This window comes from Clarias gariepinus, chromosome 2, assembly GCF_024256425.1.
Source record: "Clarias gariepinus isolate MV-2021 ecotype Netherlands chromosome 2, CGAR_prim_01v2, whole genome shotgun sequence".
In the NCBI taxonomy this organism is placed as follows: Eukaryota; Metazoa; Chordata; class Actinopteri; order Siluriformes; family Clariidae; genus Clarias; species Clarias gariepinus.
Genome location: NC_071101.1, coordinates 9,203,907 through 9,231,613, shown reverse-complemented (window position 1 = coordinate 9,231,613; position 27,707 = coordinate 9,203,907).

The following is a 27,707-nucleotide window of genomic DNA, read 5'->3' as shown; positions in this document are numbered from 1 at the left end:
ATCTCAGCCTTCACAGCTTGTTTTACTTTTGTTCTTGTGCTGTTGGTTTCTTGACCAGAATGCAAAAGTGCAGTAGTACAAGCAAGGTCACCGCATTTGGAAATACATCTAGTCTGTTCATTGGTCTTTGTTTTTACCAGGAGCCCCTAGACCCTACATAGGAAATGTGATATAGATAATATATGGTTGGACGGATGGATAATCAGATGGATGGATAAACATGTAAATACATGCATAAAATGTACTTGTAAGAATATCAACATTCAACTGCTAGAAATTGATTTTTATCTGTACTGTTTTAAAAAGGATACCGTTTGGTAATTATTTGAAGAAAAAAAAAAACAAGACGAAACAACGGAGGTCTGTGCTGCTAGGATTAATGGACATGTTGGAAATATTTTTTTAGGTCTTAACTCTAAAAACAAGTCTAAATGAATATTTATGCAGATAAAAATAAATAAAATGACATGCAACATTTGCAGTAAGGACGAAAGTATCAGCGCAGCGCAAAGGTCAGATGTAAAAGGATGAGAATTTATGGTGTGTCTAAGCATCCTTCCCTGTCTCTCTCTCTCTCTCCCTCATTCTCCCTCCATCTCTCTCTCTCTCTCTCTCTCTGTCCCATACTGGGGAATAGAGAATTTTACAGATGGCCATAGAGTATTTGAGAAATCTTTATGTGCAACAGGTGTGTCATAATAACCAGGGTTAGTTGTAAGGAAATGGATGGTCCTTCCATGTTCTTTCTTCTCACTTTCTATTCTAACATTAAATCGATCCCTGTCTTGCCCCTGCACCACCCAGCAAATTCCATGGCGGCATGTTTACATTCATAATGTCGAGAACTTGCGTCAGCTTCCCAGTAATAGCGAAGCTGTCGAGTATTGCTTGTGTGTGGATTCTCTTTCTCACACATCCACCCACTTGCCTCTCCCCTCTGCATGATCAATGGTGGCCGTGTTGCTTATTAATAAAGGAGGAAATGAATAGAACAGGAAGAGATTATGAGTTTACCTTTTTACACCGCCCCTGATTTATGACTCTCGCACAAAGACAATTACTCACTCAGAGATAATGAGTAGATATCAAACACTACTCCATTGCACTGTATTAGGTGTAAATTATTGTAAAAACATTTGCCAGGAAATGAAACGTGATGATGTGTTGCTGATTATTTTTTAGTCAAAATCTATTGTTGGATTCTTGAGTACGACTGGACAGGAGGTTTTAAATCATTTCTATACAGCATGGTGCATCACAAAAGCCCATTCAGAAGACTTCAAGCAAAGTACGGTTATGGGTGTTTGCTTCAGTAACGGTGCAAAGGTTTCAAAGAAGGCCGTACTTCTGTCCAAGGTGCCTCGGATGCCCACTGCAGTTATTTCCCTGACTGTTCAGCAAGTGAAACACCTGATCCTTTGAAATTGATCGATCATTTTGACAACTGGTGGAAGAGACGCATCTGTCTGTGTGAACTGTACACACAATCATTCACTAACACCGCATGCACATTACAGAAACTCAGCTGGGAGTTAATGCCACATCCCTATACAGTCCTGACTGCGTGCTAAGCCATTTTGACGTGTTTGGGCCATTAAAGTTGTTCCTGGAAGGCCAGTGTTTCATACATGACCCAGGCAGTCCGGTCGTGGCTCCGGTGTACTGTGAAAGCTTTCGAAAGGTGGCAAGGTGCCTTATTGTTTAGCAATGTATGCACCTTGCATCTTCAGGGTCTGTGATTCTGAGCTTTGTTACACTTTCACTAATTACTTTCTTATAGCAGCACACTATTATACTGTACATTGTATTGTTTAGTTAATGGACATTTCTACCTGAATTTTAAGGCTAAAGATAGGGACAGAAGTATTCATTTCTTCTTTGTTAACAATTTTCTGGTACACATTTGACAAATTCCAATTGGTGCCTACATGATTTGAAATTCTTTATGTATAAGAAGCTATTTAGATGCATTTTTCTATGAAATGTTGATAAATGACGGCCCTTGTGTTCCGGCAAGTTTAGACAATGACGAAAAAATGAGTATAATTTTGAATATGCCCAGCGGAGGTGTGCTTTTCAAGAGAAAATGAATGCTTAGTAAAAGCTAATGTCCCATCTGGAAGCTTGCCAAATGTTCATCTATTGTTCACCTGCCTTTGGAATAATAACCGAGCGATAATCAACAGCACATGAAACTGCCACTTACACATCGCTCCATTTGGTTTTGTTGTTTCGCTGAAGAAGTGATTAGTTTGGGCTGGTGGTGAGCCCTGAAACCGAAAAAAAGGTGTACACATCAAATAGAATGAAAAGCTTGAAATGAAAAATCTGTTTGGAAAGAGAGAATATGAGTGTAAAGAAAAATATGTTTGTTCTCTTCCTGAATGCTAACAGATTTAAAATGTGATTAGAAACTTGATAAAGCCTGTAAAAACATTGTTTTTTACCTTTATTGTGTGTGTCTTGATTAACCAGTATCTAAGTGCAGTTGCCATACATTTGCATCAGGTCTTTCAAATATATATATATATATATATATATATATATATATATATATATATATATATATATATATATATATATATATCGATTTTATGTTTATTTCTTTAGATTTGATTATTACCTTTTAAAACAACTGTCTTGTAGTGATTTTTGTTGAACAAAAGTATAATATATGTTCATACACACCTTTTAGGCCAGATTGTACGTTCATGCAGCCCAAGTTTAAATGCACATTAGTTCAAACACAAGTTCAAAATAAAATTTTGCCTATGATGCGATGAAGAGATGGGTCTCCAGTATGCGTGTACAAAAAATGAAAAAAAAAAAAAACATAAATAAAAGAGATTATGGGAAAACAATGTTCCCTGCTTTTTGTCTTTTTCCATTTTTGTATTGACCAATATTTCAATTAGATTGCCTGCCTATTGTGATCTCATGTAAGAATACCTACCTTCCCAATTCATTGCTCAGCCCTGGTGTTTTTTGAAGGGGTGTGGCTCAGCAATAGCTCACTTATATAAACACCAAAATTGTGCTTTTGGATGAGAAGTGAACAAAAGGAAGCTTTACATATTAAAAAAAAAAAATGCTTAGGGGTATTTCAGATAAATCATTACCACACACACACACACACACACACACACACACACAAATGGTAAAATATAGGATCTTTAAAATAGAAAAGACAGAAAGGACCAGATAATAGAAGTGTTTTCTGTTTTAAGTGAAAATGGTTACATCTTTTATGTGTACCGTGTTTCTTATATTGAAGAGGGTTGAAGAGTTTTAAAGTTAAAAAGCGAGAGAGTCCATTGGCGCCCTTGTAAATTCTTTATCGCTGTGGTCAGCTTTATTGAATGGGATAGGAACATGGAGAATAGAGACACAACTCAGCCCCAATGTGTGCATGTTTCCTATTTAGATATAGAAGGTGACACATTAACACTGCCGTGCTTAGAGGAAATAATTGGTTTCATTAAGATGGCTGGCAATAGATGACTAGTTTTATCTCTATCCTTTACTGGTAATAGTGGGCCATTGGAGATGTGCTCCAATCATGACAGATTGGTTGCAAGTCCCTCAATTCAAATTATAGGTGATAATGGATCTACACTCTCAGATGATACCCAGTGCTTCGTAGCTATTAGGCCTTTTACTTGGACCAAGTCTGCCCTGAGGCAGTAACGGCACTGGCATTCACCCAGTTTATTTTCTGCAGTTTTTGGTAGCTCGTATACAGTATGTGAATCAGATCAACCCATGAGGAGAGATTAGTTTGGTGTGTCCGTGTCCAAAACATTTCCACTGTCATTGTTTAAAGCGTATTTATAGTCAGGCTCAGGATCTGTGTGGCCTAATCTTGCCTCATGGTATAATTACGATGTCTTGTCTTGGATCACAGCAAGAGTTTCTCTTGAGTTATTCCTATCCAGACGATTCTCTGGCTTGGTGACATAGCAAGACTTCTTCTTACTAACAATCTTGGGGTTTGAATATATATATATTTTTTGTCACAAATTGTGTAAAGATTGAGTGAACATAAATTTTAAAAAATAATACAGTGGTGGTGGTGGTTGGGGGGGGGGGTAATCACTTAAAACGCAAGACAAGAACAAAAAGTTTTTATTTGCAGTTTCTACTCAAATCTATCTTATGGGCAGATTTTACATGCATTATGAGTATACTGTAATATTTTATGATATTATAGTAGTAACATGGTAGTATTTGAGGCAATCATATTCTGCACAATGTGTCTTGTGTACGGTTGTAAGGGCCTGGAATCCCTGGGCCCAAACCAAGCCACCATGCTGCCATGCCATGATATTATATGATATGATAAAAAATGCAAATTAATAATACTACTTATAATAATAGTAGTAATAATAATACAATTTGATTAAAGAGAGTATGTTAGATAATTGCTCATTTTTATTTTTTCCTACATCACATTTATGGACTTTTGGTGACTCCTGGTAAGTTTTCCAGCACAGCAGACAGGAGATTGATGATCCAAAACAAACACTGAAAAAAAGGGACAATGCACACTGGCATTTTATTTGAAATAAAACTTGAACTCAGAAAATTCCAGAAGATCGCTGACAAAGATGCAATTTCTCTAAATAGTGTAGCCTTCAGTAAGGTGCATTCAGAAAGGAGATCAAGTCAGGCAGACTCTCAGCCACACTCCTCCTTCCTCTGAATGAAAATGCTTTTGATCTGAAACATCTCAAAGCCCTGGCTGTCTCAGATGAGAATGAATGTTTAATTTGGGGAAACATCATTGCACATCATTCATTCATTCTTTTTTTCCCGTTTCCTCAGCACATTGCTTCTGTAATTATCTTTGCATGCCAGCTTTGCCTCAAAGAAGTTTTGCATATTAAGAAAGTCTCGCATATTAATTTGTATAATTAACATGTGATCTTTCACAGCTTCCAAGATCTATTTGGCAATTAGTAAAAAAAAAAAAAAAAAAATTGTTTAGTCTTCTTTCATGGAATTTTAGGCTTTCCACATTACCCACAATGCCATTTGTCTACCTCAATCTCACTTCAAAAGAGAGAAATGCAACAGTCCTTTAGTTCTTTAAGGCCATTACATTACATTAAAGCTAATTGGCTTATTTTTAGCTTTAACATTTTAACTATTTCTACAAATAACAGGTACTTATGCTAGAATACTATATATACACACACACTCACTGACCATTTTATTAGGAACACCATCTTACCTGCTTATTAACACAAATATCTAATCAGCCACTGCAGCAACACAGTACATTTAGGCATAGACAAGATGATCTGCTGAAGTTCAAACTGAGCATCATAATGGAAGAAGAATGGTAGTTTAAGTGCTCTTGAACTAACTTGAACATCTAAGGTTTACAGAGAATAGTCTGAAAAAGAGAAAACATCCAGTAAGGGCATTTCTTTTGGTTAAAGTGCCTTGTTAATGCCACAGGTCAGAGAACAACAGCCAGACCGGTACGAGCTAAAAGAAAGGCAACAGTAACTCAACTAACATCTTTTTAAATGCACATCAGATGGTCCACAGCAGTAGAAGACCACACCAGGTGCTGCTTCTATCAGATACGAACAAGAAACTGAAGCTAAAGTTCGCATAGCCTCACCAAATTTGGACCGTAGACGATTGGAAAAATGTTGCCCGGTCTGGAGGTCTTGATTTCTGCTGTGACAGTCAGATGGTGGGGTCAGAATTTGGCATAAACAACTTGAAACCATGGATCCATCCTGCCTTGTGTCAACAGTTCAGGCTGCTGCTGGTGGTGGTGCAACTGCGTGGGGGAGATTTTCTTGGCACACTATTTTCTTGGCACTCCCTAGTAAAAAATTGAGCATTGTTTAAATAGCACAGCCTATATAAATATATTTTTACAAAAATAGCATATGGTTCAAATTCTTTCCAATTGTGTTAGTGTGACTCTAAAGGGTTATGAACTTAACAAGTTTGTTATAATTACACAGAAATGATTTTAATATCAATAATATTGTATACAGTATATCACAAAAAAGATTTAGTTTTCAGAGTTTCAGAAAACTAAAACTTTTATTTTTTTTAGCTTTTTGAAAGAAACACAAAGAAAAGACTCACAAAAGTAAGACATTACAAACATGATGAGAACTAAAAAAAACTGATTTTGAAAATTATTATTAGTTGCCCTAAGCAGAAAATATGGTCTCTATTAGAAATTATTCAAAAAAGAAAAAAATAGTAATAGTACAGGATGCACCAAAAAGTTTGTACACCCCTGACCATCCACCATTTGCAAGTGTTCCACAAGACAAGCGAAGATTTTTAATAAATTTTGACTTGAAAAACGAGCAAGTCTTGGTTTACAAGTGCCAAGTATCATGTATCACGCATGTGCTTCTTGTTTTGACGTTAAGCGTCACTTGATCACACCTGAGTCAATGGTTTTTCTCTCTCTTGTGCTGTGGAATTGTGGGTAATTGACTTCCCTGCTGGGTCTTAGTGCTCGTTTCTTACTGGTATAATCAACATCCGTGCACGCCTGTACTGTTTACTATAACACCGTGACCATGTGTGTGTGCGGAAAAACATATTTTATTTTGTGTCTGTATGCGTGTATGTACAGCGCGTGTGTAAAGCAAAATCAAGTCTCATTAGAGAGGTTAAAGATCCATTTTTTTTCTCTGTATTAGCCTGATCTATGTGTCTGTGTGCGCGTGCGTCATTGGACACCATGCCACACACACAGACCCCTCCTACTTTCACCCTCACACACAAACACACATACACACACACACACACACACACACACACACACACACACACACTGCGCCTGTACACACAAATGGAAACACTTATCTGTCAGGATTTATTTTTACTTTTTTTAAAGGTAAAGTGCAGGTTAATTTGTTTTATTTTTTACTTTTTATTTTTACTTTTATATTTTTGTTAATTATTTTTATGTACTTATTTTTTGGGGCTGTGGAATGAATAATTTAAGTTTCTATTATTTTCTATGGGAATAAGGAATGGGAAATGGAAAAATTAGATTCAAGTGTTTTGAAATACGAGCCTGCTTCTGGAGCAAATTATGCTCGTAATCCAAAGTTCAACTGTATATAAAAATCTAAAGAAATTACATTGGAATGAGGGAAAGAAAGAGGTATGATGAGATAATTTACATGGATGGTTTGATTATGCAAACTCAGGAGAGAATCAAGCAAATGGGGAAAAAAAACGTCAGTAAAGAATTAGGAGTGAGACGTACGTATTGATAATGAAAAGTATGTCTAGAGATCAGCTAACTAGAGGACATGGAAAGAGCAGAGAGTGGTCAGTTGTGGGACAAAGGACAAAAACATAAGGATGAGACAAAAGAGGATGAGCGACCAGACACAGCATGATCAAGTCCCACAGGTCTGCAACCAAATGCTCCAACAAAGAGATTGTTGCAATCAAGCGACAGCGTTATTGATGGATGATGTCATTACACAGCAAGCATGCTAAAGTGCTGTCATTATCACATCAAGCTCTCATCTCAGAGGCCTGAACTAAGGTAAAAATGAAAAGAGGAACATTTTCCAAATTGAATGATGGGTGAATCCTTATAAAAATAGAAAAAAAACATTTACTGTCAGTTAAATCTATATTTATATGTGATTACAGCTTGTCCAGTACTGGCAATTATATATATATATATATAATATCAAATACTTTTTAAATTATTTCATTTAAGGACTTAACGACAAGATCCATGCCAGCCAAAATAGATACAAATCTACTGTAGCTCACACATCTATCACACATCTATAAAATACAACCTATAAAACTATATATGTTATTCACATATAAGATCCACAGAAATATACTAAGCTTGGGTAACACAGTGTACTGACCATCATTCCTACAACATGTTCACCTCAAGAAATAACAAGAAAGACAACCCAGCACCAACCTCCAATCATCCACATCCAGACAGCTTATCCAGAGATATCAGATGATTGTCCAACATTTCCATGCACTGCACAGGTCAGTGACATTACATTAATAATACATTCGCTGGACTGGATGGAGAATTCTCCCTTTTGAAGACATTAAACTGACATTGATTTCAGCAATACAAGAACTCCTGCGGTTCGGCCAGGAGCAAGCAAGTTAAATTGCTTACAAAAGAAAACCAAAGCACCACACAATTCTGTTAGTCAATCTAAGAAAAAAGCAAGCAAATGAAAGAAACAACAGTGGATTTGATGTGCCAAGAAGCATGAGCGTTTTTACAGCACTCCAAACTACATATCTGAAAATTTTGAATACTCTTTATAGAAAAAAAGACTTTATGATCAACAAACCAACAATTCTGGCTAAAACAAAAGTCCTAGGAGGAAAAACCAACCCAAAGAAAAGACCACAAGCCAGATGTACACAAATGTAGGACAAACAGAAGGAACTAAAGATGAGAAAATGATAAGACTTGAAATAGAACTGATTTTGGACATTACTATCAGTTCCTCTAAACAGAAAATATTGTCTCCATTAGAAATAATAAAAAAAAAAATCAATAAATAATACAGGATACACCAAAAAAAAGTATATACACCCCTGACTTATTTGCTTATTGAATATCCTGTTCCAGGTTTATTTCCTCTTTACTTTTATAATGCACTTTAATCTTCTGGGAAGGCGTTCCACTAGATTTGAAAGCATTGCTGTGGGGATTTGTCTTCATTCAGCTACTGGTGTTGGGATTTTGAGGAGGCTCCAGGTCCATTTCATTTCAAAAGGTGATGATTCCGAAGGGATGAGTTCAGTCACGGCTCTGTGCAGAACACTTATGTTCTTCCACTCCAGACATAACACGGTATGTCCCCTTGGAGTGCGCTTCGTGAATTTCACAGGAGGAACACCATGCTGGAACAGGGTTAGGGCTTCTTATTTCCGGTGTAGGAGAATTGTAATGCTACAGAATACAGATACCTTCAATTCATTGTTTACAAAGGCTTCCAACTTTGTGGTTTGGGTGCAGAACCTCATATGGAAATGATAGTCAGGTGTCCACAGACGTCAGGCCACACTTTGTCCATCTGTCCTTTAATGTAAAGAGTTCTAGTGGTCTGTTTTTGATCTTTTCAGCAAATGAAAAGTGCACATTTACTAAAGCAACCACAAATGTTTGTGAAGACTGTTTCCGGCAATGCTTCAGCTCAGGAACCTTGGGAAGTAATTGCACTCATTCATCAAATGACACAAAGAAAAGGATGTACAAAAAAACAAAAAACAAACGTGGCCCATTTCCTGAATGCCACTGGACTTTAGAGTAAGCAAAAGTAAAGAGGGAGTAAATGGTAGTAGTGTATTGAATTCCTAAATGCCAAAGCATTTAAAATCACCAGCATTGCCAAGAATGCACTTGTGTATAAGACACTTTAGGAATTGAAGACAATAAGCACTCAAGCAAAGTGGATTATAATATTTAGATAGATTTGTAATGCAGATTTAATTTTTAGGTCAAGACATTAAAAAATATGGAACATACAAATCTGTAAAAACCCTAAATGGCAAATCATTACTGTTTTTTTTTTCCTTGTTTAATATTGGAATTTTTGATTGATTGACTGATAATATCTTGGCGTTTAATTAAACCTTTTGCCTCATCATGTTTACATCACATGACATTTTAAAAGTCACTGACGTGTTATTACAACATCGATAATTAATATTTTTCTTCCTTGTTTTCTCTTGACAATTCTGGTGCCTCTTGCAATATTAGTGTCACAATAATTACGTAATCATTTAAACACCTAACCGACCTAAACAAGGGGGCGTTCAAGTGAAACTGGTACTTTTCTTGTGAATGAGTGCTTATAATCAACTGTCATTTACAGAAGACCTTAAGCATAGTACAACGATGAGACACTTAGCTGCATTAAAACATTTCAAATGGTGCAAACATTGTGAATGTGTGCTGAGCCCACTGCAGTTTTTTCCCATTAACAATCAATGCCTGCTTCAGATAACTTGCGGAAAAGATGCATTTGTTTGTGGGAACTCAACGCACAATCATGCACCAACACCTGTTCCTGGTGAGCCAGCGTTTCAGACATGAATCAGGCAGTCCGGTCATGGCTCCAGCATACAGAGCAAAACTTTCTACCTTGAGGCTATCCAAGCAAGTAAAATGCTGAGATAAGTGCATTAGTGTATCAGGGGATTATATAGAGAAATAAAGGGAGTCTTTCCTTTTATAACTTTGTTCTGTTATTCTGCACAATCAAAAATCCCAGTTTGTCTTGAACACCCCTCGTATAAGGCCATAAATGATAAATGAATGCTGAAGCTGTCAAAACAGTTTTCAATCGAAGTCTTGCTCTTTCACCTGCCAACAGGATAGAGATGGGAGAAGGTAGGTGGTATGGATCGCCTGGGGTCCTAAAGCAACACCCCCAGTGTGTATTTGAGGTTACATTTTAAACATTACCGAGCTGAACCCAATATTATACCTGTACAAGAAATCAGTACATCTATCCTTTATTTCATGCATTTTTTTATTTTTTTTTTTGAGGGAGAAAGCGAGACCAATTTGAAAAAAAAAAAAAAAATGCTAAAACTAGAAACATTAGCTCATAGATCAGAGTTACTGCAGCCATATTTATATAAAAAGATCAACTCTATCTCATTCATACGGTCTTACTCCAAACTGCTGCAGCTTTATTTGGAATTTTAATGCTCTTGCTTTAGGGTAAATGATTCAATAAAAAAAGTGTGTTTTATGGGAAAACAAGTGCGCTAAAGCTCATTTGTTTAAAACAAGCTCGCCAAAGCACTTTCCTTCTCATCACTTATTCATCCAGGGCAAAATGTTTCTTCTGTCATCTGCAGGGACAGTGCACAGCAACAGAGAGTGTGTGTGTGTGTGTGTGTCAGAGAGAGAGAGAGAGTATTACCTAGGTTTTACCCACGAGCCAAAAACGGATAGGATGAGTCGACATTACATTAAGTCAGTTTTCATTCAATAGGACATATCTGTTTAAACATCTCTCCAGGTACTGCAGGAAATACCTTATCAGTCTGGCAGCGTTTAGATTATCTCCGTGACCTTGCAGAGACTTGGCAAGCTTCAAAACAGCAACAAACACAAACTAGCAAACCGTGTGTTCCGCTTTTCCTTGTATGCATCATTTCAAATTGTCACTTTCGCCTCATATTTGCATATTACATATGTAATGCACATTTGAAGCAACATTTTCAGATGCCCACATTAATATAAACAAACAAACAAAGAATTTAGCCACAAAATATAGAGACTAAATGGTTCGATGATGTAACCTAAAGAATAAATCATTAATAAATGACCATAAATACCAAATAATGACTTGGAATGTATTTTACCTTGCATGTTTATTACAGAATGGCCAGTTTATTAGTATAGGCATGCAAAAATCATATAATAATGCAAATAAGCAGTTTGCTTATTATTGGCTCATATGTGCTTCTTGTCATGAGCTAATTAGGGGGAAAAGAGTAAAAAAAAAAAGAAAGAAAAAGAAAGAGAGAGAGAGAGAGAGAGCAGACAGGGGCATGCAAAATGACACCATCTTCCGTGGGGATTCTGCCTTGATGAGTATAAAGAGAGTGATGCCAGGCAGATTATAAGTGTCAATCATGTTCGCGCAGAGATTTAGAGGCTCGGATGGAGGCAGCTGCAAACAACTGAATGAAGCTAGTGGGAAATGAGCATGTGCCAATAATACATTTCCATGTCACAGTAATTGCCCATCTCTTTTTTTCTTCAGTTCGGTTTCAAGTTTTTATCTGATCTCATCAGGAACGGAGGAGTCCTATAGTGGCTGCATATTTTCTTCTAATTATCTTTATTATACCTGCCTGGTAGTCTATGGCAGCCCATAGAAGTCTTTGAATCCTTGTATTAAAGGGAACCTATTATGCAAAATTGCCCCTTTAGTCATTCTTAGACATGCCGACAGGTCTCCAGTGTGTGTGTACAAAGAAAAATATGTGAGAAAAACATTACTTTTTTTTTTTTTGTACTGGCCAGGACTTAAACAAGCCAATTAGATTTGTCCTCTATTGTAATCTCATAGAAGAGAGGCTCTGCTGTTCTCTGGAGCAGTGTAGCCCCGCTGTAGCTCATTTATACCAATCAGCCTTAACATTACAATGCAAAACATTATTGTGTAGCTTCTCCTTGTGCCACCGGGGCAGCCCTGGCCCCTTAGGCATGACTCCACAAGACATCTGGGGGCATGCTGTGGTGTCTGACACCAGGATGTTGGCAGCAGTTCCTTTGGGTACTATGGGTTTTGTGGTGTGGGGCTTCTATGAATTGGACTTTTTTGTCCGGTGCATCACATGGTGCTTATTTGGGTATAGATCTAGAAACTTTGGCGGCTGGGTTGGTGGCCTTGGCCTCATTGATTTCTAAGCCCTGTATGTGACAGGCTGTGTCACAATATCTGTTCTGATGCCTTTCCATCATAGCCAGCATTGATTTTCATCAACTATTTTGCATTGAAATTTGGGATCAGACCAGACTTTTGGCCTTTTGGCCTTGCAGGCACGGGTGGCCCTTGCATGCCCAAAATCCTGTTACTAGTTTGCTGCTGTATACTGTAGTTGATAATCAAAATTATGTGTTAACATTATGGCTGATCAGTGTGCATAGACCCTACTGTCAATTAACACTTTTAGAGGAGAAGTGAAATAAATGGAGTTTGAGCTATAAAAAATACATACAGTAATAAGGAGAGTTTCAGCTGGAGCATGAACAGACACACTTTGAGGGACCTCTAAAACTTTTGATAACCTTACAGAACATTGAATTAGCATTTAACCCTTGAATGTTTTTTCATGGATGAAACAGTTTTCATTTTAGGTCATCTCAAAATTATAACGGAAATCACATGGAAAAGACAAATTTGGTTATACTGATCATAAATCATTACAACACTAAGCAAGAAGTGAGTCTGCATTTCAGCCAAGCTTTAGTGTGGGTAGTTTCAACCTACAGGAATCTACAGATCTGCATAAAGAATAGGACTATTCCACTTCCAGGGGTGCTGTAATTTAAGGATAAAATAAATTAAAACATCCATCAATGGATCAGTGGTTAAGGCATTGGACTACGGTTCGGAAGATCCCAGGTTCAAACCCCACAACCACCAAGTTGCCACTGTTGGGCCCTTGATCAAGGCCCTTAACCCTCAACTGCTCAGATGTATAATGAGATAAAAATGTAAGTCGCTCTGGATAAGAGCGTCTGCCAAATGCCCAAATGCATTTAAAGACCAAGAGAAGATATATTCGATATACATTTGATAAATTTCCTCAGTCCATGTAAGAGTCCTTGGACCTAAGATGAACTGTTGGTGCATGTTTCTATGAAAAAGGACACAGGAAAAAGGCAAGTGAAACAGGTTAAAGTATTCTGTTTTATCATTTTTTCTTTTTTTTCTCTTATTTTAACCAAACTTGTTCAGTGTTTTCTAATAAAATTTAATTCCAAAAACAAAGCGAACTGCTTAAAAATAATTTCCTGATTGTTCACGTTTTTGTGATTTTATTAGAACTTAGAATAAGATAAACAAAATCATATCCAAACAGATATAAAGGTACATAAACAAGTAGGTCTGACAGATGTTCTGATCTCCACATGTTTGTGACCCACATTTCACATAATCTCAGATCCTGAGCCTCAGATCTGTTACACTTCAGAGACTTTGTTGTTTCTTCAGCTTCAGACAGGCAGGCTTGCGTGTCAGAGCCGGGCCTTTCAAAGCACACAAACACAGGGACTCTTCAAAAGCTCGACAGGATCTGAAGCATGTTCAGGGACAATGTGTGAAGGCAGTGCATTCACACTTCTTGACCCGGGTGATGAGTACGCATGAGGTGTCCATCACAGTTCAGACATTCGTGTCATGTGCAGTTAAAAAAACAGACATTTTAAATGTTCTATTAAGAAGCGATCAAACTGTGAACCATTCATTGTATCTTGTATTTCAGTTGTACCATCATTCATGTTGATTATGATTAAAGTCACCAGTAGCCTACCCTTTATGACATGCTGATGTTGAACAAGAATGTGCATAGTAACCAGTATAGTGTAGTCTTGCTGCCTTACATTCCAGAGTACCTGGGTTAACCATAAACTCAGATTAGTGTCTGTGTAGAGTTATCCATGCATCCTTGGGGGTTTCATTTTGATTAGCTGCTCTGTAAACAAATGTGCTTGAAGTTTTGAGGATGGAAGGACACAGTTTTTTTTTCTCCTCATGCTCAGCAGAAAGTTATGATGTTACTAGGTGTTAGGATACCATTAAGGTTCTTTAAACTTCGGACCTATTCCTATCAAAAAAGAAAATTAGATTGCTTCTCCCTGTACGCTGAATCATTATTTTACTAATTAGGCCCACCAGTATAGTGGTCTGGACTGGAAGGGTTTGAACTGTGGTTTATTGTACATTCAACATTGTAGAATCAGCAGTGTGAGCACAAGGCACTGGTGGCATTGACGATTCTGATGGACTGTTGTTTCTCAGTTAGAAAGTTGATGATACGTTTGTGATTGTGTTGAATGCTTAACTGAATTATATAAACAAAGTTCCCTTTCAAAAACTACACTTGATGCCGCGTGAAAGCGCTATGGGAAATGTTTTGTCGTGACCGGTTGTGAAGCACGTGTGTGTCAAACACGCCAAAATTTGGGGCAAATATAACCTTGGTCAGTTGACATCATTGGATTAGGTGCACCAGGAGGTTATAAATAGGCATGGACCGGATCTTTTCATCTTCAAGATCTGCTTTGTGAGTGTGCGTGTGCAAGCACTTTTTTAAAAGAAAGCAAAAATAAGAAGTGTTTTATCACTCACCAGAAAGACACAAGTCCGTCCCTTTGTGTAGGAGAATATCTCACTGAGGGCGATCCCCTCGCTTTCTGTTTTTAGTGTTTGGGAGAAGAGCACGCTTTCTCGGGTTTAAAGGCCCTCGCACTCTGGTTTGCCATTTTTTAAAACAAAACAATATCTGGCGGAAGCGCACGAGACAGAATTTTCCTTTTCTCTCGCTCTCTCGCTGGATCATGAGCCTTTACCTTCCACTTCTCAAGCGCGCTTCGGTGCTTCTAGTGAAGGGGGGAAGAACTTTTTCTCTCGCTTCCGCGGAGATGGAAACTATCACTCCTCTAGTGATAAGCCAATGTGTTAGTTGTTGTTAGAGGGGGTAACGCGCGGTCTAACGTGTACACCTCGATTCGCCGTAAAAATAAATAAATAAAATAAATCCCCCAAACGCTCAAGGTCAGACGACAGGTGCCTGTCGGGTGGCCGGAGGAGGGCCCTCAATGATGGCCCTTCCCCTTCATGGCGACCTCTATAAGTTAAATCTTTTATGGAATAAGCCGTATTTATCCCATGTTTTTGTGCTATTGACATCGATTAGTTCTAATGTCATTGATGAAAGCACGGTCCTTTATGATGATGTCCCAGAGCAGAGAAACGCTTGCGGGCTATCTCTCTCCTGGAAGCTTATCATCCCGGGAAAAAAACAACAAACCCAACCAAGCGTGTAGACTAACATCTTTGTTGGTGGGAGGAGATTTTTCAGGCAGCGGGTCAGTCTGGTGTTGTCCTGCACACAAGGGGTTTGCAGGCATACCAGATTGACCTACTGAGAGCTGAGCACTGGAAGGAGGCCATGGTTCAATCTCCGCCACCACTGGTGTTTCGGGAAGCAGTGGTCTTTCAGAGAAATGTTAGGTGTTCGGTCCCTTCTTCCCATGTTCAGGATGCCAAACATCTAACACACCCGCCTAGCTGAAGTGTCAAAATTTGTGCACCTTTTAGAGAGGCCGGCAGCAGGGAATCTACTGCCAGGTATGTCTCTTTAGGTTCGAAGCACTGTGGAAGACCAGCACTCTCAGGAGACCGGTGTTCAATTCCCACCACCACTGGTGTTTCGGGAGACAGCGGTTTTCGACAAAGTGCTAAATGCTCTGTTTCCTCCTGTCGTGATTCCGGACACTAAACATCTAACAACCACCACCATCACCACCACTCCTCCGCCTAGCTAAGCGACAAAGCTACTGCCTCTTTGGAGAAGCTGGCAGCGTGTAAGCTATTGCCAAGCATGTCTCCCTGGCTACAGGATCCAATCATTGTGTTTCAACGACGTGGGTTTTCCACTTCCGTGAAACCACAGTGTGTTAATTCAAAATCACAGGCTTGCTGGTAAAAGGGGCCATAGCACAGGAGTGGTATAGTTACTGGTAAAGGAGTCCAAGCTAGGCCAGGAGGTAACTTCACCGCTCCTAGAGTGGTTTCAGTGGTGGCTAAGTGCCGCGGGATTTCATCCAAAGGGCCAATCCCCAGAGGCAATACGGGTTATGCGCCAAAAGCTTAGTACCCTTTCTATGTGGTTCAGACCCCGGCCTTTGACTCTGGCACGCACAGTCGAAGCCTTCTGTCCTCCGCCGTTATAGCTCCGGAGCAGTAAGACTTTATTCGCTGTGTCCAGCTCGCGGGTCCTCGAGTCAGCATCCTAGAATTATGTCTAAGTCTCCTTAGGGGGACTGAGCGCACACTACACAACCCTGGGGGTCCAGGCACTTGCAGTGTGGGGAAGTGGGTATTCTCGTTCCCATAGCGCTTTCGCGCTGAATCAAGTGTAGCTTTTGAAAGGGAACGTCTCAGGTTCCTTTGCTGTAACCCTGTTCCCTGAAAAAGTGGGAACGAGATGCTGCACTCCAATTCCGCACTGCATGCATGACTGGACATCCTTCAGACAAAATTGGCCTGCGGATGTTTCTGGTTCATGCGTATTTATAACCTCCAGGTGCACCTACTCAAATAATGTCACCTGACCAAGGTTATATATGCCAAAAAGTTTGGCGTGTTTGACACACACATCGCTTTCGCGCAGCATCTCGTTCCCACTTTTTCTGGGAGCAGGGTTACAGCAAAGTAACCCGAGACATTCTCACATAACTGCCTTTTTGTGGCAGATTATATGGCATTCTCTATAGACCACTTGGCATGCTTCATAATGATTGGTGCAAGTGCTGTGGGCTGGTTGTAATCAAGACAGTACGCAAATTAGATCTCTGGCACAGTGGTGAGCCACCTTGGGGCCATCCAGCTGGCTAAGGGAAATGATCAACTGATCAGCCCATCAATCTTGCATTTCAAAAACAAATGGATGCCCCCTTTATATACGTCCTTAATGCTATTTTAAACCTGAGTGAGGGGCAGTGAACCTTACTGTATAGCATTTTAAAAATAACAGCTCCAAAGCTGTAATAAAAAGCAAGGGAAACTAGATACCATATTTATTTGGATTCCTATCTCTACCAGCCCATCTGCCACTTGGTATGACAGTAGTATCCAATTCCAACTGTTTCAGCAAACAAGCTGTGTGTCCTCCAGCTCCATCCACTCATTACAGCTTACAGATATTGATGATACACCAACAGCTCCAGACATGGCTCCAAATCCCCAAGCCATGGTGGCATTATTCATGAGAAGGACTCTGAATTTCCTTTTTCAGTTCTGACACAGCAACCTCTACAACTTGATCTAATGAGGAGGAAAGAAGTCAGAGCTGTCATTACTTTAAAGTGCACAAAGAAAAACAAAGTATTTAAGTTATAATGCGCAGGAGTTCGGCTGCAATAATAAACAAGTCCATCCTGATCATGAGATATAGCTGATGGATCGATCTTGCAGCTGTCCCAATCTCAGTTTCAATCAGAACCAATCACAATTGTGTAAAATGTTGTAAATTGATTCCGACAAGCTGCATGCTGTTTCTTTCCAGCAGCAGAACCAATTCATGACACAGATGAGATTATTGATTTTATTTTGAATAAAACTCTGGACTAGTCAGAGTGAGACAATTAATAAGGATTCACTTGATACCAGAATGTGATTAGATGGTCTGGAGAGCTGAGATATGCAGTATTTATTTAGATGCCATCATATGAATTACAATAAGCCATGCACCCTCTAACCCTTCTAGCTTGAAAAATCTGAGGTCAGCAGTGTCTTAGAAGACAAAATTAAAAAGAAAAGAGCCTATAAGGAAAGTGTGTGAGGGCAAGAATCTAATCATTGCACTAATCCATATATTTTTATCCCTTCTTCTTTCTTATCTGGCAATGGCAAAATGATTTTGTATGGACATAGAGTTTTTGCCATTGCCCAAGGACCCAACAATGGCAAACTATGGTGGCAGGGCTTGAACCCCCAAATCTCCGATCAGCAATAGAGCAGCTCAATCGCCTGAGCCAACACTGACCCAGTCCATTAAAAAATAAAAAATAAATAAAAAAAATAAACATTTGTGAGGATGCATCTGGAAATATAAAAAATATTTTAACGTTGTAAGAATTGGATTATTGTAAACAATGATCATCAAGATCTCTAGATAAGTATCAGCATTAAGAGTCGTATAAACATCCTGCAAAGACTAAAAAGGAATAGGAAGTGTAGCTGTAAACAGAAAACTTATAATATGTGTATACACTTCAGAACAATAACAAATGCAAGCCAAAGACATGATGCAAAATGTCAAGTCATGTCAAAGTTTTTTTTATGTAGGACATTTAAGCACAACACAGTTGACCACAGTGCAATCCTAAAACAGCTGCAGATATGGACAGACAATAATAATAAAATCAAAATAAAACAAACAACAAGACGTCTGTACTCAGTGCATAAAATAAGTAGTCAAAACATATGTAAATAGATGAGTAAATATACCGTGCAGTATATGTACTACATGAAAAAATAAAAACAGAAAAAAAGAATATAGTCATCTTGTCATCTTCTGGCCATTAAAAACGCACGTTTCGAGAAAAGGGATCCCACGACTTGCCGGACAGTCGTGTTTCAGTCTAAAGTATTGTGTGTCTACTGAAGCCAAAAATGTGTTATCTCTCTTAGGCACCCATTGACAGCTAACAACAGAGCTCATAAATGTGTCGAGCTCAAACTGTAAATACTGATGTATTCTTCATTTTCTTCACTCCTTCAATGATGGCGCTTTCTCTATTTAGTATTATTATTAATTATTATTGTTATTATTATTACTAGTAGTAGTAGTAGTAGTAGTAGTAGTAGCAGCAGTGCTGCAAATTTATTATTATTGTTATTACTGTTATATTGAATGCCAATGAGAATAAAAATGTGTAATTTGAAAATAATTCAATTAAATTTTATTTATTTGTATAGCACTTTAACAATAAAATAAGAAGGAGCCTGCCTGGTGTACAGTATAGGGGCTGCTACTGAAAAGGCACAATCGCCCTGACTCTTTAAACTAAATTTGGAAACTGTAAATAAAAGCTAATCACCAGACCTGAGAGACCGTGCTGGACCATATGGCTTTAAAAGGTCAGAAATATACAGTAGTGCTAGATTATTCAGGGCTTTGTAGGCTTTTAACAAGACATTGAACTGCACAGGGAGCCAGTGTAGGGATGCCAGTATAGGAGTTACTGTTTTTTTTACCGCCTCTTTAAAAAAAAAAAAAAAAAACCTCCCAGCAGCATTTTGGACCAACTGAAAGCAGGCAAAAAAGACCCAGCCAACATCAATCTAGAGGTCATAACAATAGTCCAGACATCATGACATAAAAGCATGTATGGCCTTTTTTAGTTTTCCAGGTTTCCTTATTTTGACCTTGGACAATTGCCTAAGCTGAAAAAAAGGGTAACAATTACGGTCCAAATTTGTGTTGAAGAACTCTGTAATGGCTGTGGTGGAGAACTTTGTTGGTATTTGGCTACATCAGTGACACAACAACTATAGGAAGTATAGGTCTCTAGACTGAGCAGCATTGGAGAACTCATGTAAGTGGTTGGCTGCATTTATTTTTGACCAATGGCCAACAAATCTTCAGGTTCAATTCTCACGTTGATTTTGTGTGCATGGAGTTTGCATGTTCCCCCCATGCTTGGTGGGTTTCCTCTGGATACTCTAGTTTACTCCTACAGTCCAAAGACATGCAGGTTAGGCTAATTGCTCAAATTCTTAGGCTATAGGTACATTGCCCATTGTGTGTGAATGAGCGTGCCCTGTAATGAATTGGATCCAGGGTGTACCCCACCTTATCACCACCTAAGTCTCCAGGGATACTGTAGGCTTCAGGCCCCCGCAAACCTGTATACAGGATAAAGTTGTATAACATAACATAACATCCCTTCTACTTATCCCTTCTACATTTATGGTGCAGTTATAACTTCAGGTGAATACTAAAGGACTGGCCATGTTTTTTTTAATTTCTGTTCAGAATTGCCTGGACAGACCTACTGTACAAATACAGACAAAAAAATTTCTGAGACTGGTTTTGGGTCCTCAAATGAATGAGACGTATGGACACCATTGAATGAACGAGTTCTAACCAATGTACAGACAAAACCTTTCTTTTATTTACTGTACATAGTTGTACTTTTGCAAGTTGGTTTTTTATATGTATTAAAACACTACAAAAATGCTAGTATGAAAGCAATAGAAGAAAGAAATGGCATAGAATCATTTCTCTTAGGAAGAGATTTGCTTCTGGGAACTCATGCTCCACTTTGTGTAATTTTATAGAGAGGAGCATTGTGGAGCACTAGCAGAGAGTGGGATCAAAAGGATGACAGACAGTTCAGCACATCGACTACCTGGAGGAGTTTATTCCATTTCCATCTCTGCCTTTAGCAAAGAATTAATGGCTGAAAAGGTTACGAACGCCTTTTAAATGCGGAAGAGTACTCAGGGTGTGTTGTGATCATTTAGTTTTTATTATTATTATTATTATTATTATTTGGTTTTGGTTGAACAAGTAAAAATGGTCAAAACTATATCACTAAAAAAATGCTTTATCCAGTGTTGTTCTTCAGCTGTCTAGTTTCCTAGTTTTCTGTTCTTGGCTGACAGGACTGCAACCTAATGTGGTCTTCTGTCTCAAGACATGTTGTTTGAGATGTTTTTGCCCACCATTGGAGTAAATAGTGGTTATTTGAGTTCCTGTAGCTTTCCTGTCAGCTCAAACCTGTCTGGCCATTTCTTCTCACATAGGCATTACTGTTTGTAGAATGCTCACTGGAGGTTTCTTGTTCCATTCTGTGTAAACTCTGGAGACTTGAATGTGAAAATCCCAGGAGTTTCTGAAATACTTATACCAGCTGTTAGTTTCCTGACATGTTCCTTTGATTGTGGAAGCTTTGTTAGTCTTATCTTTCTTAGTTCCCTCCCATCCCTTACATGGCAATACGTCCTATTCATTTCCTCATGCTCTTTTGATGGATGTGACACGCATGTACTTATGAAATGGCAGAGGACTTTAAAACCTTCTCTCCCAGTCAGCAAGCGTGACAGAGCCAACCAACAAGAGAATCGAAGCTACAAACATTTCATCGTTTATTTTCTGTTCCATGACTGACAGATTGGAAAATTTTCATGTATAAGCAGGTAAAGTAAATGTAAACTATGTGCTTATATGAGAGGGTATCAAAAAGTTTATAGATTCTCATGCCATAAATCTGATTCGTTTTGCTTTACATCTTCCATCAGATGCCTTAAAACTTGACAGCAGAATTCTCTGTTGACAGTCTGGCCCCTGAGGATAAATTCTTGATGCACAATGCTGTGAATGTTGAAAAGATGATAGCCTGCACTTGATCGAGCTGCAGACCGGCCGTACCCTTTTTGTTTGTCGAGATGATGGGCTCTTCCACTGTGAAGACTGTTGATTCATCTCAGGGATGTACACATAGACCCAAGTTTCATTACAGGTAATGATCCTTGACATGAAGGACTAATCATCCACTGCACACTGACGGAGTTGGCAGTAACACGGAGCATGTTCAAATCACACATGAGGATTGCCTGGACTATTCTCTACGACGTACGACAATGGCAGCAATGTGTGGATTGCACAAGTTGGCAAATAGTTTTTACATTTTTTGGGGTTGATCTTGTTGAAGGTCTTCCTGATCTCTCGTCTTCTTTCAGTGATGTTCTTCCACACTTGAAGTGTGCATGCCACTCAAAACACATCATTATAGACTTGCTTAATCATGTTAACCATCTCTGTGGCTGATTTGTTTAGTGTTATGCAGAATTTCACATGCTATCCATGATGAAATCAGAGACATGGTAATTCACTTGGTCAGAATAGCACCAGATCCACAGCTTTTGGCACACTTATTTATGAAGGTTGGTTCTCTCTGTGACTGTGAATCTGTTAGCATGTTACAAAACATTAGTCTTAAAAATTTTGATACCACCTAACATGTAGCTTGCACTTTGTACATGGTCCTTCTTTACAATAACGTCTCTGCCAGCAACAGACTGACTGTGTATAAATAGCGTAATTTTTATCACCTGATAAATCTGTACTGTACAGTTCAATAAAGCAGACCTTCAACTTCACTTTCAACTTTATTTTTGTAGCGACTGAGTCTCACATCACTGAAAAGTAATCAGAAGAGATAGACAGAAGTAATCATCTTTCACATGACTGTCTCCATTAGCAAATCCATTCCCATTGTGGTGTCTTGAGACCGGATTGTGTTAATAGCATTCTTTATTCACAATTTGCTCAAATGCTCACTTTTTGCTCACTTTATAATCTTCTCTACAGTATGTCAGTCCTCTGCCACTTTTTCTTCCAGGATTCCCACAGTTCATGCAGAAAGAACAGAGATTCAAAGGCGTCTAAAATGGGAAAACATTTATTAGATTATGATCAAAATGAGGCCCCTAAATTAAGAAAGATGGAAGTGCAGACTTTTAATCACAGCACATTAAATCATGTAGAATATTCTCATCTCATGTCTGCTTGCTTTTATTTATTTATTTATTTATTGGATACTGTATATCCAAATTTCTTCTTCTATTTAATCCTGACTTTAAAGTAAACCCATTATAACATTTTCACTGCTCTGCATATCATCTTGGCAGACATAAAAAAAAAAAAATGTGATTATGAAGAAAAACTGGCTCTGCTGGTTGCAGTAATACATAATTTGTCTATTTTGTTATTTTTACGGCAAAAAAAAGAGAAAAAGATAGAAAGAGGCAGAGAAGAATTTAAATAGCAGTGCCAATAAAGAAAGTCTTGTTATTAATGCTGTGGTGCGAATGAAGAGGGGGTACTGTTACCACCTATATATTAGTATTCACATCGCACCATCTTTCATTTGTGCTATACAGAATAATAATAATAAATACATTGTTATTTTTATTATTATTGTTTATTTGGTAATTAAAAAGACATGCTACTGTGTACATTTCTTTTACATTTATACAGTAGTCAAATGTAATGCAAGACAAGTTAATGTAGTTGCATGTGTTAAAGAAAATATAAATCACTATTACCTTGCCAGCCTATCCCTGTCTTGAACAAGCATAAATAAGTAAATAAATAAACAAATAAATAAATGTATAAATAAATGTATAAATTAATAAATAAATAAATAAATTGCCCATTGAGACCAGAAACCATAAAACATGAGCAGTTGTCAGTTATAAAGTTACATGATTACAGGAGACTCCTTTTTCAATTGTTTTGTACATATCTTCTTATCTTGTTAATAAATCTTTTTTTAGTGTCCCATCATTCGAAGGATTCGGTGTGCATGGACCGTAAAGTCGAAATGACACGAAATGAGCTGCCCCATTCTCCAGAGAATTTCCTACTAAAACCTCTGTTTCAGGGAGCAGATTATACATATAACCCCCTTGTTTTTTTATATATCATTATTATTTAAAAAAAATCATATTTTTTAATTGTAATTTATATATTAATAAGTATATATTTGTAAATATTTTATATTGATTTAGTTTTCACCTCGGTCCTGTGTTTTAGGCTAAGCCCTTATTTGTCACATATACATTACAGCATAGTGAAATTCTTCCTTTACATATCCCAGTGTAACTGGGGTCAAAGCGCAGGGTCAGCCATGGAGCAGCACCCCTGGAGCAGTTAGGGTTAAGGGTCTTGCTCAAGGGCCAACAGCAGCAACGTGGTAGCCTTTGGGATCGAACCGCCGACCTTCCGATCAGTAACTTTGTGCCTTAGCCCACTGAGCCACACTTTACACCTGAGGTGGGTTTCCCCAGGGTTATCCTGCTTTTATTGCACATTTCAAAGATTAGTCCAATAGTCGTTTCCAAAATTGCCTGTACTGTGTGTGTGTGGGTGTGTGGGCCCTATGTCTCCTAATATAGGGTTATGGGCCCTGTACACAGGATACGCGGTATAAACAATGCATGAATGAAATATTTAAATACATTTTTAATCCTCAGATCCTGTGTCTGCCATCATCTCTTCCAATCTTTTCCCTGACTTGCAAAGAATCTTGGGATAAGTTGGACCATGAAATACGTATATACTGTTGCATTCTTTGATGTTAGGAAGAAGAAGGCTGCATTCGTCAGGCGCATTTGAAGAAGTGTTCAAAGTGTGATGTTATGATATACTTGGTCACCAAATATTTTCTTCGCAGGGCGCAGGCCTGGAATTGACACACGTTAAAGTGGATTTCCATTAATTGTAAATTATTTACCTTCCTCAGCAGCATTGTGATATAAAGTGACAAAAACATACTGTATACCAATTTTGTTCATTGCCTTAATCAACGCTTAATGAATGGGTAGCTCAGTAATTAAGGTGTTGGACTACTGGCCAAAAGATGGTGAGTGAGTTACCCAAGATACCCTTGTTGGGCCCTTAAGAAAGGCCTCCAACCCTCAGCTGTATAAATAGGATAAAATGTAAATCACTTTATTCTGAAAAAGGGTGCAAGCCAAATGCTGTGAATGTAATGTGATCTTAATTCTCCCTGAGTAAAATTATTCACATAGCAAAGCCTTTCATTTTTTATTCATGAATCCCTCACAAACTGCTGCTGGGGTTCATTTCCACTTGCTCATTCACAAGCACCCAAATACCTGTAGGGAATGACATAATTTCCTGACTTAAAACTTGATAATTTCCTGACTGTTGTAATAGTCGTAGTTAGTTGATAGATTCCTCCCCTTTACTACAAATGGCCATAAGATTATTCATCACAATATACAGCAGCTGGACTTCTTGCTCCATTGATTGCTCAGGAAAGTCATATTGCCCTTTTGTGGCTCTGGCAACTACACTATAGTTAAGCTTGAATAAAATTTCCTCACAAGCACTTTCCTAATGGAATGCAAAGTTGTCTTTGCATGAGTGCATGTTTTCCTCCACTGATGATGATTAGCATGCTAATAGGTCCCCAACAGGGCCAGGCGTAGCGTGCCAGGAGACATGAGTTTGCATTCTTCAGTCTGGCTAGCGGCTAGAAGCAAAATGTTAGTAAAATGAAACACCTCAACGTTGGCAAGTGAACTGTTAAACCACTCGGGAGACTGGGAACACGTCCCAGTTCTCTGACATTCACTCAAATTAAATGCATCAAGATTTTTAGGAGATTCTTGTTAATCGATACTTAAAGCAATTGTTTAGCAGCATTAGCAGTTTCGACTAACAATGAAGCCTATTTCAGACACTGTGTTTGCTGGTGATTATTAAATTTATTTCTGGTAATGCTTTATTTTCAACAACAAAAGAAAAAAAACCTATAATTTATAAGGATAAATAATGGGAGATTATGAATGTATTTGCTTTTATAAATAAATCATTATTTAATGTTATTATAAATATTTTAAATGTTATTTAATTCCTTACATTTGAATTCTTATTTTTTTCTTATTATCTTTCCTCAGCTAGGAAAAAAAAACGGTGGTCAAGACCTCTTAACAAAAGAAAAATAATAACGAGAGAGGCACATTTTCTGAAGAAAATGTGAGTGGTGCTTGCTGTGGTTCTCACTAGTTTCAAAATAATCCTGAGAGATTGATAGTGTATGTTGCCTGAGTAAAATAAGCCCACCCTTATGTTAGCATGTTGCTAGCATGATGCTAACATGATAGCCTGTTGCTAGCATTATAATAACTATATTAGTATGTTGCTAGCAATATCATTAGCAATTTACCCCTCACCCCTTATAAAAGTCATAGCACCCCGTTCCTGAATAAGCCACACAGGTAGACACCTCTTTCAGTAGGGAGTACCTTAACCATTATATGTCAATGGGGGCACCTTTCGTGCACCAGAGGTACCACTTACAAGTATACCCTCTTGCAGGGTATGGTCTGATACAGCTTGCATGCCTCTTCAAATGTGTTAAATTCAATATTTCTACAACATTCTTGCTTTGCGCTAGAATTCCTCAAAATTGGTCTCAATCTCCATGTGTTTTTTGGCCTGGTATAATTGCCCCTGCAATTTACTGCCCACCCCCTTACAAAAGTAATGTCGAACACCCCATTCCTAAATAAGCCACACAATTTTACATCTTTTTTACATGTCTACGACAAACAATATGGGGCAACTTACGTGACAAACTTCTGTATGGAAGAAGAAGATAAAAACAAAAAAGCAGAATAATAAGCCCCACTTCATAAGCCATCATGGTGAAACTGTTTCCATTAAATACAATCCAAACTATGATCATGGTTTCTATTTGCAACAGTCCTCAATTATCATATGAATCTTTATGCAGAACATATAGGGTCATTTTCAGCAGCAGTGATGGTCTCTATGTACTGTAAAGGGAACACCAATCAAAAGTGGGACACCAGAGTGGGGAGAGAAAGAGAGAGAGAGAGAGAGCCTGTTTCCCTGGTGGTCAAATCTGGTATGACAGGCTAAATGATGGTTTTCATGTGGTTCCAGAAAAAAGACAAATAAATATAATCCTGTACTGTAACTGAATATTCATATAAAACTGTAATTGGACTATTATTTTTTTTTTTATTGATATACTCATTTATTAATTAATTCCTTTAATATGGACACCTTTAATAAGTACTCTCCAGGGTTATATTCTCACCTCGGGTCGGGTGTACCTCCTGCCTAGTGCCCCAGATCCCCTGGATAGACTTCAGGCCTCCTGTGACCTTGTACAGAATATGAGATATAGTATACTGATTACTGATAAGATTGTATTAGTTTAATTATAGTAAACTTCAAGTTTGTTTTTAGCCATTGCTCCTTGTCAGTGATGTTTGTGTGTACTGTAAGTGTCTGTTCTCATTCGATGCAACGGAAGTGATAATACATCATCGTTTGTCTTGTGTCCGTGCACTTTGGCCTCAACACTGCGTTATATTGTAGACTATGTGCCATCTGTACCCTTTCAATCTATCACTATCTCAGACACTCTCCTATACGCCATACCGAGCACCGTGTGTTTATGCTTATAAACATAATGGAGTGGCTGTAAGTGTCACATTTACAGTGCAATACTGTGGAAAAGCAGCCGCATGGGACAATTCGCACCTATTAATAACAGGCAGGTGAAAATAGAAAAAGCATGAGTAGTAGGAAAATGGCACTCATTAGCATTTTCATATAGAAATTCTAACTGTACATATGCTATGATGCTGATGTCTCTTTGATGTTGACATGGTTTTTTTTGTCCCCCATGGAAGAAGTCCCCAATGTCAGCGCATTATTAAAGGCTGCATGTTTCATGTTGAATATCTGATCCCCTTTGTGGTGTGGGTGAAAAAAAAACCTCCCCCTTGTCAAATGTATTAAATATAAGTGCTGGATTTTCTAAAATAAATCATATAGTACAGAAGGTAAATTATGTTACTGCATAAAGGATGAGA